This window comes from Callithrix jacchus, chromosome 6 (genome assembly GCF_049354715.1).
Source record: "Callithrix jacchus isolate 240 chromosome 6, calJac240_pri, whole genome shotgun sequence".
NCBI classification, from domain to species: domain Eukaryota; kingdom Metazoa; phylum Chordata; class Mammalia; order Primates; family Cebidae; genus Callithrix; species Callithrix jacchus.
In genome coordinates this window covers 147010789-147022361 of record NC_133507.1, presented here as the reverse complement: position 1 = coordinate 147022361, position 11573 = coordinate 147010789, and the positions used below count along the sequence as shown (strand labels likewise).

The 11573-nt window shown below is 36.8% G+C and overlaps 1 pseudogene across 1 annotated transcript; it reads left to right on the top strand.

The window, feature by feature from the left end:
• Positions 1-1365: 1365 nt before the first annotated feature.
• LOC118154681 (proteasome activator complex subunit 1 pseudogene) lies at positions 1366-2308 on the top strand (annotated as a pseudogene). The gene has a single exon (XR_013519408.1). The product of XR_013519408.1 is annotated as a proteasome activator complex subunit 1 pseudogene (transcript).
• Positions 2309-11573: the final 9265 nt, after the last annotated feature.

The window sequence follows — 11573 nt, the reverse complement described above, 5'->3', positions numbered from 1 at the left end:
AAAATTTAGTCTGTACTGAGATGGTATGAAAAAATATGAAGCATTTAAACAAATAGTGTTAATAAATATCTGAACACATGGTTTCCATTTCTTACAAATCAGAAAAATGTTATAACTGTAACATAAAAGTTAGCTTTGTTTTTCCCATGATAATGTGAATTATTTTAAATTTTTTATTGCACTTTCGGTTTTGGGGTACATGTGCAGAACATAAAATTTTATATTTATTATAGGCCACTGGGATAAACATACCAGCATATAATTGATAGACTCCCATAAAACAGTGACTGATATTAATAAGCTATTTCAGGTAGATTCAAGGTTCATATATATCCTAGAAAAGTACTGGGGCCACTAGGCTACGTGAATCTTCCCTTTAATGTCTCCAATAACATGGTACATCTTCTAAATCAGCTGCTATGCCTGAGCATCTAATGACATCTGCCTGCCGCTTCTGCAAGATGCATGCCTATGTGTTTTGACATGGAGGAGACCTCGTGTATTAATATAATGGTTTTTCTGTTGATTATCAGCATCTTTGAAAAGCTGTGGAAGCTTCCTAACAGCCTGAAATTTGGAAGTTGGGCTTTGCTGTGCTTTTTTCTTTACTCATTGTAGACATACATAGTATATATAAGCCAGAGATGTGGAAGATAATAGAAGCCCAGAGTTATAAAAATATATTTTGCATTATTTTATTTATTGCAGAATGAAGTATTTTTTTTTCTTTTCAACTCTTCTAGAGTAAGACAGAGATTTTAAAGGCGATTTTAGATTTATGTTTAATGACTTGTATGTTATCCAATCAGAGAAAATGCCTGCATCTCAATTGTTGTATTGCCAAGACGAAAAACAAACAAATAAACAAACAAAAAACCTCTTTGGGCTAAAACAGTGATGAAGTTTGTCTTAAGGATTTCGTTAATGCTTGGCAGACACCAGTTAGTTACTAAGAGTTTCTGTAAATCTTGCTATGTATAGACACAAAGTGGCTGCATATGTAATAAATATGTAGGTGATACCATGTCATTTTAATGTTATGCTAAAATCTTAACTAGGACAGTCAACATGAACCTTCACCCCCTCAATTCTTGGGTTAACAGAATTAAAATTGTGTCTTTCTCTTTATCAAGACACTTACTAAGACAGGCCTATACGTAATTTTATGACCCAGTGTTTCCTGACTATTGTCTTTATGTTACACTCAGAATTTCTGCCAAAACCACTAGGTGCCTAATCCTTGGGAGGCAGAGTAGAGAAGCAAAGCGAAAAGCCCTCCCCGCCCCACTGCCCAGGAAGGCCGAGCGGGGTGCTGGCACTGCTTTCACTTTCCCTTCGCGGTGCCCACTCTGTTCCTCGTGCGGCGCTAAGACCCCCACCCCGGCCATGACCACACTCAGGGTCCATCCCGAGGCCCAAGCCAAGGTGGATGTGTTTCGTGAAGACCTCTGCACCAAGACAGAGACCCTGCTCGGGAGCTATTTCCCCAAGAAGATTTCTGAGCTGGATGCATTTTTAAAGGAGCCAGCTCTCAATGAAGCCAGCCTGAGCAATCTGAAGGCCCCGTTGGACATTCCAGTGCCTGATCCAGTCAAGGAGAAAGAAAAAGAGGAGCGGAAGAAATAGCAGGAGAAGGAAGACAAGGATGAAAAGAAGAAAAGGGAAGATGAAGACAAAGGTCCTCCCTGTGGCCCAGTGAACTGCAATGAATAGATTGTGGTCTTTCTGCAGCGCTTGAAGCCTGAGATCAAGGATGTCACTGAGCAGCTCACCCTGGTCACCACCTGGCTGCAGCTGCAGATACCGCGGATTGAGGATGGGAACAATTTTGGAGTGGCTGTCCAGGAGAAGGTATTTGAGCTGATGACCAGCCTCCACACCAAGCTAGAAGGCTTCCACACTCAAATCTCTAAGTATTTCTCTGAGCGTGGTGATGCAGTGACCAAAGCAGCCAAGCAGCCCCACGTGGGTGATTATAGGCAGCTGGTGCACGTGCTGGATGAGGCAGAGTACCGCGACATCCGGCTGATGGTCATGGAGATCCGTAATGCTTATGCTGTGTTATATGACATCATCCTGAAGAACTTCGAGAAGCTCAAGAAGCCCAGGGGAGAAACAAAGGGAATGATCTATTGAGATCTCTCCCATTCTGTGAGGGGTACAGCAGAGACCTTCCTGCTTTTTACTAGGGATTCCACACTTTCCCCAAACTTGCTCCTGTTGATATTTTTCCTTCACCTTGCCTCCCAGGCACAATAAATACAGTTATACCATTAAAAAAAATTTAATAAACAAAAAAAACAAAAAACGTTTCCCCACATTTTCAAAGTCAGCAATACACTGGCAATACTTAACAGCCAGGTCACAAGAGTGGAGTCCATCTGATCTATTGCATTTGCAGATTTTCATGGTATTAACACCTCCATTATGGATGACCAAGATGATGTCCCTAAATGCAGAGTAAGGAAAAGATGCTAATAACCAGCTCTCTCAAGCCAGCACAATCCCCTTCCAGCAAACCAATTTAAAACTGGTTTTCTCACATTCCCTTGGTATGTCTACTCAGAGGAAATTGAGTAGGGAATGTAGGTAGAGTTATACACATAAAAAGAGAAGTTGTGTTTCTGATTCACAGACGTAATTAGGAGAAAGTGACTAAGGAGAACCAGAAAGAAAGTTGCATTTCAGATATAGTTTCAGTAAGACTGTATTTCCAAGTCAAGTCACTCTTCCATTCCAGTATGTTTGAGGAAATGTATAAATTGATTATTGTTCTTGGGTGGTCTAGGGCTGACTGTTGGAACAAACCATGGCTCTTCATAGGTACCTAATAATTTATTTTGGGGATATGTATTGGGCTAATCCAGAGAAGTAGAACCAATGGACTATATATATCCTATACCCAGTGTGTGTGTATGTATATCTATATATCTCTCTCATTATATACTCCTATAGAATATATGGATCTTGTATGTGTATCATGAATGTCATATACATGATATATAATATCATATCATCTTCACACACACAAACATATTTATTATAGGAAATTGGCTCACGTAATAATGGAGGCTGAAAATTCTCAAGGCCTGCGGTTCAAGAGCTGAAGACCTAAGAGAACTGATGGGATAAGTTTCAAAGTCTGAGAACCAGTAGAGCCTATGATGTAAGTTCAAGTCTGAATTTCAGAGCATTAGCACCAGAAGAGCCCTTGGGTAAGTCCCCAAGCCTGAGTCAATGGCCTGAAAACCAGGAGAATTAATGGTGTTTGTTTCATTTCCAGTCTGAGTTCAAAGACAGAAAAGGATTCACGTTCCAGCTCAAATTAGTCAGGCATAGACAGCAGATTCCCTCTCAGTCAGCTGTTTTGTTTTATTCAGGCCTTTAGCAATTGGCCACATCGGGGAGGGCAATTTGCTTTACTCAGTCTATGAGTTCAAATGCTAACCTTATCCAGAAAAACCCTCACAGACATACCCAGAATAACGTTTAACCAAATATTTGAGCACCCTCTAGCCCACTCAAATTGAATTATACAATGAACCACCACAAATCTTCCCCTTGTCAACTTGGCACCCATAAACATCAACTTTAATCATACTTAATATCCAGATAAAGACATGGCAAGGTTGCAGTTCTTAGTAATATGATACAAGTATCCTATGTACAACTGAAAATGCACAAATCACTTATCCAGAATAGGAGGTTAAATTTTTGAGTGATGTTTACTCTTCTCTTTGACATCCTGTAATTTAAATACTATTGTATAAAACTAACAATGCTTAAATGTTGTGATAGGAAGTCAATACATTTTATGTCACATGATAAAGGAATAAGAGAGGGAAGAAAACAAAAATATTACCTTAATACATATAAACAAACAAAACATATTTATGACAGAACAAAGAATACTAATGACAATTACCATTCTGTTTTTCAAACCAGTCATTGCTGGTATTTATAACAATATTCTTATACAGCTCACACTATAGTTTCCTTGCATTCAGTAAGCACCTCTGCTGGTTGTGATTCTTTACCTGGTGGAGTAACACTTCTCCCTTTCCTAAAGAGTCTGGGCCATTAGTAGTCCTGCTAGGAATGGGTCATTACAGTTTCCTATCAACCTTAATCACAGGGCATGGCAATAAGAGACGTTCTGAGATTGTCTGTTTCAGACATACTCTTTCTTACTTCCCTATGGAATCATAACCCAACTTCCCCTTAGAAGTCAGGATCAATCACTCAGGCCAGCACAGTAACTCCATTCTTCTGTTGATTCAGAGACATAAGGGATCTATAGGAGTCAAGCAGTATCAGGCAGTAATCATAACTTTCAATTGAATGGAGTCATTTACATGGCTCATGCTGGAAACATTCCCTTTCTTTGGGACTAAGGCTTCAAGACCTGCAGAGCAAAAAGTTGTGGAAGCAGAAAGCAAGTATTTTTCTAGTGGATCACTAGGGGTAATAGTGAGTGCTGTGATGCCGGTTTCCATTCTGAAACAGGTGAAGCCTCCATATGCGTGAAACAGCCCCATGTATTGGGTACTTATTCAAAGCACATAGAGCCTTTTGGAGGCCAGCCCTGCAAGGTAATGCCACCTAGCTATCACTCTGAGTCTTCAAAAGGTCATTCCACTGTTTTATCAAGCTAGCTCTCCAGGATGGCTGGGAACATGGTAAAACTAATAAATGACATGAAAGTGGGACTGTTGTCATACTTCTTCTATGAAGTGAGTTCCTTGATCAGAAGCACTGTTGTGTGGAATACAATAATGTTGCTTAAGGCATTCTATAAGTTCACTGTAAGTTCTGTGACCACTTCCACCTTGCCTTTGACAATTAAGTGCGACCACTTGGCCCTTGCTTCCCTGGGATCCAAGTATTCCCATTACATTTAGATTTCCCAATTTGGTGACTGCAGTTCCCATTGTAATGCCTGGCCTATAGAGAAGACTAATCATAGATTTCTTCAAGGATACCAGAGATCTCACAAATTTACTTCTCATACTTTTAGTAAAAGATATGCCTTCTGGACCCTCCTAGTGTGGGCAACGAGGTCTGCAACAACAAACTTATTCTAACAATCCAATCACCTTAACCCTTTGAGTCTTTCACTCTATGTTAAACCAAGTCAGCCCAGCATTTCCAGTTTGATCACTGTGAGCCATATTTTTTGTTCATATTTCAGCCAACTAAAAAAATTGTTATAGCCCTTTCCATCTCTTCAAGCTGCAACATTAGATGAAGAATCTGTTTAGTAATCCCATACCCATAAATTATTTCTGATTTGATATTATGTTTCTTTTACCTTTATCTCATTGTTAAGATCTATTCCAGTACATGTTTTACAGATTCTGCCTTATAAATTAGAAAATTTGGGCAGTTATATGTAATTATAGAGTGTCTCCTATGGATCACACTCTTTATACCTTAACCTTTGGGCTCCCCTAAGACATAAATCAAGTTGTAGATCTAGAATCAAGGAGTGAAAGTGAGTCCCAGGGGGATTCAGCGTTATTTTCAAGGAAACCGTCTCAGGGGAGGCCACCGCAATTTCCTCAGGCAATGCAGGGTTAACCCACTTAGATGGAGGAAGTTGTGGAGAGTCTGCTAGCCCTGGGGGTGGGGAAGCCACTGGCAAAGAAGCCTCATCATAATTTAAGGGCTAAATGACCCAAATTTCATCAGGATCTTCCCACACGTCTCAATTCTAGCATGCCAATTCCGATTTATTCCAAATCAATGCCCTCTTTTATAGTTGCCCAACTGTAAAAATGCCTAAGTTTTACAGTTGACAGTCTGAAAGGCTGAGAATTCAACCTGTGTTGTAATTGAGACAGTTTCAGGATGATACCCTGTGTTTGATTTTCAGCAGTCTCAATACTGTGGCTACAGGAGATAAGGGTCCCTTTGAGGATATAAGTAGACACTTTCAGCTTATTTATTCAGTATTTGAGTTGAAATTTGCATTCCTGAGCTCTGAGCTCATCTTGTTGGTTTTTTTTTTAGACCACTTTGTCCAGCAGCATTAGCAGCAACCAGTTAATCTCATTTATTCGTTAGTTTTCCAAGAATGTTGGAAAGTATTTTATAAACAGTCACCCTGCTGCCTGTTTCTTATAAGGAGTTGATTAGGAGTATCTGATGCAGATATTTTTCATATCTCAATTGACAGATAACATCATAGACCATCAATGCTCTTTACTAATACTATAGTTATTAGTGTCTGTAAATCTAATCAGAGAGACAATTCCAGAAGTGCCAGAACGAATTCAGAAAACACATCCTTAACATTGTTCTTCTAGAACTACTCAGAACCAAAATTTGTATGTCAGTGTGCTCCAGAGAAATAGAAAAGGTTGGAGAGAAAGAGAATATTAATATGAGAGAGAGAGAGAGAAAGAGAGATAAAGAGAGAGAGAGAGAGAGAGAGAGAGAGAGAGAGAGAGAGAGAGAGAGAGAGAGAGAGATAATGAAGACTTGGCTCATATGATTATAGAGGCTGAGCAGTCTTAAGATCTGCAGTCAGCAAGCTGGAGACCCAGGAGACAAGTCTTAATCCAAAGGCAAGGGAAGACATGTCCCAGCTCAAAGACAGTCAGGCACAGAGAGAGAATTCTGAGTTTTTTGTTCTATTTAGGCCTTCAATAATTAATTGAGGCCCAATCATGTTTGGAGGGCAAACAACTCAGTCTACCAATGCAAATGGTAATCTCATCCAGAAAGACCCCTTAAGACACACCCAAAATAATGTTTAACCAAATATCTGGCCACCCTGTGGTCCATTTATGTTGATGCATAAAATCAGCTATCACAGGTCATGACTAGGGTTTGAAATAAGTCAACAATATGCAAACCAGTGCTAACCATTTTAGGTAAATCTGAAACAATTTAACATGATGTGTTTTTTCCATAAAAATATGATAGGCCATAATTGTTTGAGACAGTATAGCCTTATAATCACGTATCTATACATTTATTTATTTATTCTATCTCTTGATCTTCCATGAGATTTTGTTGGAACTCATTCAACCCTTCAGCATCTCAGGATTTACCTCTCCAGTAGGGACATTGTTTTATACTCTTCTTACTAGAAAGTTATTACTAAGTAATGTAAATGGTAAAAAATGTTCCAAATTTTACATGAGCAACAGTATCACCCTAAACTATAGGACAATGTTGTGAAATACAACTTTCTGAAATGATGAAAATGTCCCCTACCTACACTGTAAAATTAAAAAGTCAGTGTCTCAATTGCAATAGTTACCTTTCAAGTGCTCAATTGCCACTTGATAAAATTAAATTAAATCCGAGCTTAATTTAAATATGGTTCCCATATTATAAGTACAGCCTAGGAACTCAAGCTACTAATACTTTTTCCTTCTTCATCAGCAAAATTAACAGCTAGCCAATAATTCTGTTCCATGTAATGACAATCATGGGATTTCGAAAAAAAAAGAAGAAATTTGCTGGTAACTGTTAAAAACTACGTTTTTCACTAATAGTGGCAAAAATAAAATTATTCACACTCTCACAAGAAACTGATCAGGTCACAATTTCCAGTGTCATCTTCCATCTTATTCAAAATATTTTCAGTCCTAAAACTCTCCTAAACCAAAATTCAAATTCCCCTAAACCAAAATGAAGTTTTTCTATAAAGTGCTTATTTATAGTAAAGTCTCTTCTAAAAGAAGGGAATTCATTGCATTATTAAATAAAATTTAAATCAATAAAGTTTGTGTTTAAAGATCTGTGTGATTTTATAGTATTTATTAACGTTCAGTGATGTTTGTAAATGCATATTCACTGTGCTTTTTGATGTAGGAAGCATGCATACGATAGCGCATAGATTTTTTAATAATTACATTTTCTTTTATAAAAGAAATGTTAAACATAGCCGAGAACAGCTAGAGGAAGGTAGAATAAATATTAGAAATGGGTCAATAAATGAATATTTAAATGCGTTAAGACTCATAAAAATACCCAATATAGATGCTTATTTTTTCTATTATTAATCTTAAAAATAAGTGTTCACTATATAAAACATGAAGCACTCCTTTACACTTAGTGATATATATAAAAATTATTTTTTGGAGCTAAGGTATATATTTAGTTGGAAAACCATTTACCATAAAATTCTAAAATTTAACCTCATTCAAAGAAATCTGTAAGCCTGTGCCTATCCTACATTTGGCAAAATAGCTTCTTCTACTGTTTTCTAAACTTATTTTGGACCCAATTTAAAATATGACAAAATAAAACAATAACAGCAAGAAGATATTTACAGTTCTAAAGGATTAAATGAAGTTTTATAGTTACTTTTTTATTAGCTGATCTCCATGATGAGGCATTGATCTTTTGGCACTACCATTCAACCTGTCCAAACTATATACCCAGGAAAAACGTGTATTTTGTTTACCTGACCTAGAAAGACTTAGAAAAAATTCACCTAGTTTCTGCAATTAAAATGTCAAAGGCATGCACAGAACAGTTTGGCTGGTACATTCAATGATAAGGAACAGGCTTAGTTTAATTCATTTTTCTAAAGTGCCAACTGACAAGCTTTCATTGAATTCAGTCCAGGCTCAAAAATATAATTGATGTCAGCTCAAATTCTTAGCCAAAGACAAACACTGAATCTGTTGCTGTTGGCTTTGTTTGGGTTTCAGGTGCAGGGCCCCCGCCATATGGTATCCTTGAGGCAGTTTTTGTTATGGCGTGTGTCTGTATGTGTGTGTGTGCTTTTTAATATTGCAAACATCCTTCAGTTGCAAAGCAAACAAAGAAAAGGCAATCCACTCATTGCCTAGAACCACTGCAGACCACTAACTGCTGGGTGCTATTAAAGTTATACAGAGCATTAGACAAATAGAAGTTCTTGTCAAAGGTATTGCTTCACCAATGAATTCTTTATTTGCCCTTGACATCCTGTTTTCTTTTTACCAACAAATGGCTGTGCATTTATAATTAATGAATTTACACTGTATTATTAAAATGGAATTTAAGACAGTGTGCAGCAAGCCAGTGTACATTTTCCAAGTTTAGCACCCACAGTGTTTATTGAATCATCATTACTTGTGAGAGTAGAACATTTTTCAATGTGTAAAAATGTTTTATTGGGAAATGGGAAATAATTTGGACTGAATGATAAAAAGCAAATGAATCAGTGAATGAATCAATGAATGACTGCTTGTGGAAGAAACTATTACATATTAAAAATAGTCTTCCCCAGCACAGTCAATATATTTAATGCTAATTGAATAGATTTGAAAATATGTATTATTTTTTCTTTGTTTATATAATTACAACTCTAATTACTCAATCAAGTTGTTATTAAAGGCACTGAACAAGGCCATATGATAAACATACATTAAAAAAACCTCTAGACTCAATAAAGATTTCTCATATCTAATAGGAATATGTATCAAACAATAGTAGATACTGTAGGCAGAATATAATCATTAAATATAAGTAGTATAGGATAAAAAGGCCAATATCTACACAATATTGGGAGGTTTCATAAAGGGAGTGGGGCTTACAACAACTCTGAGGAAGAAATAGGTTTTACACAGAAAGATGTGGATACTGAACGTATCCACAGGACAGACTAACAGTGTGAAGAAAAAGAAGTGAGAAGGGACATGCTGGGTTTATGGGTAATTATGAACGCTATATAGTATAACTACAGTGTAATAGATAATACTGTTAGATAATTGAACTAGCAGGATTTATAAGAATCTGATCTCTAGGCACTTAGACATGATGCAATACAAAAGTGAGCTCAGTAAAATCTGGGATTGTCGATCCACCTAGTCAAAGCCCCTGAAGGAATCTGATTTCACTAGGAAATCTCAATTTTGGTCTGTTTTATATGTTCAGAAGACATTGTAAAATTTTGTTTAATAAAATGCCTATGACATATAAAATATATGCTTTCAACAGGCAATAACAAATTTTCATTTACTTAAACCAACCATAGGATAAACTTAGACTATGTAAACACATATAATATATTTAGAGTGTAAATCTGACTTTGTCATTATTATGACTATTAGCAAGTTATAAAAAGAAGCCAAAATTCTTAGTCCTGCCTCTAATTTATACCAACCCTTTTCTTATAACTGATACTCTAATTGTAATACAGTTAACAAACATATCCCCAATAACAATTAAAGTACTTGACCCTATTGAGGAAATACAGTGTATTTATATATATTTCTATTATATATTATTTACTACTACATATTATGTACTACTTCATATATACTGCATATTATATATTACTATATATAATACTATATAGTATATAAATATAATATAAATATATTTTTATTATATGTAAATATAACATACTTTCTTGTTGGTGTTAAGGTACTTCTGCCAGACATTTTTGAAGGACAAATTTTCAAAATAATTACGGGAAGAGAGTTTTCTCCTGTTATTACTGCACACTTCAAGAGTTCAAAGACTAATAAAAGTTATTAGTTTCACATTTATCAGCTTTATCTGTGTCTTATTTTTCTTCTGGGCCCTCATATATCTAGTAAGTCTCAGAGCTCAAGTACACAAGATATGTGGTTGATTCAACATCTAGCTCATGGGAGAGCCTTGGTCAGATTCTTAATGATTTCATTGTCTATCAAAGTATATTAAAAGCCAAGCTCCTTCTAAATGGTGAGACTTCCTAATAAATTCACCTCTAAGCACTTCTCCAGCAGTTACCAAGATCTGTGCTTCAAGTACTCTGGCTTATAAATTGGAAGTGTTCCTTGATTAGCACTCTGACTCAAAAGCTCTGGGTGGAGATTATAGATAAAATTTTGACTGATTTTCAAAATGATGTTTCTTCAATATGGGAGCAGATTTCTCCAGTCAGTGTCATTAATTGCTCCTCTGAAAGGTCAGGCAGGGCTGGCCAATTTGTTCTGTGGGATATGAAATTTGACGTTTGGACTGTTGCTCCCCCTCCTGCTAATCCTGCCTTCTAGATACTCCTTTGCCACGCATGTCAGTGGAAGTTGGTGGCCATGCTTTCAGTCATTTGAAAGGGTTTGTTACAGATTTATAAATGTCCTGGATGCTCGATAAAGTGTTTTTAGTAAATGAGTAATCATTCTGTACCTTTTCTGCAACTTTTCCTTATTCTTATAACCATTTCTTTAAAGTGGTGGTTCTCAACCCTGGCTTGACATTGGAATCACCTGAGGAGCTTTTCTACAACTTCATTCACAGGTCCTACCACAAACCAATTAAATCAGAATCTCTGGCCTTGGGCCCCAGCATCAGCATATTTTATTTAGGCTTCTCAGGAGATTCCAATGAGTAACCAAGACTGAGAACTATTATGGTAAAGAGACACTTTGTCTTCTCAGATACTTGTCTGAAGGCTATGAAGAGCAATTTGACTTTTTTCAATCTCTGGTTCTCTGCCTGGAAGTTAAATTGGATCAGTGTCACACGCTTCTAATTTTTGGTATATTTTATAATAGTATGCTCCCTTTATTATTCCCCAAATTATCTTAACTCCGTTTTCATCTGTGGACTCCAGAGAGCAAGAGAGGCGAAGCGTT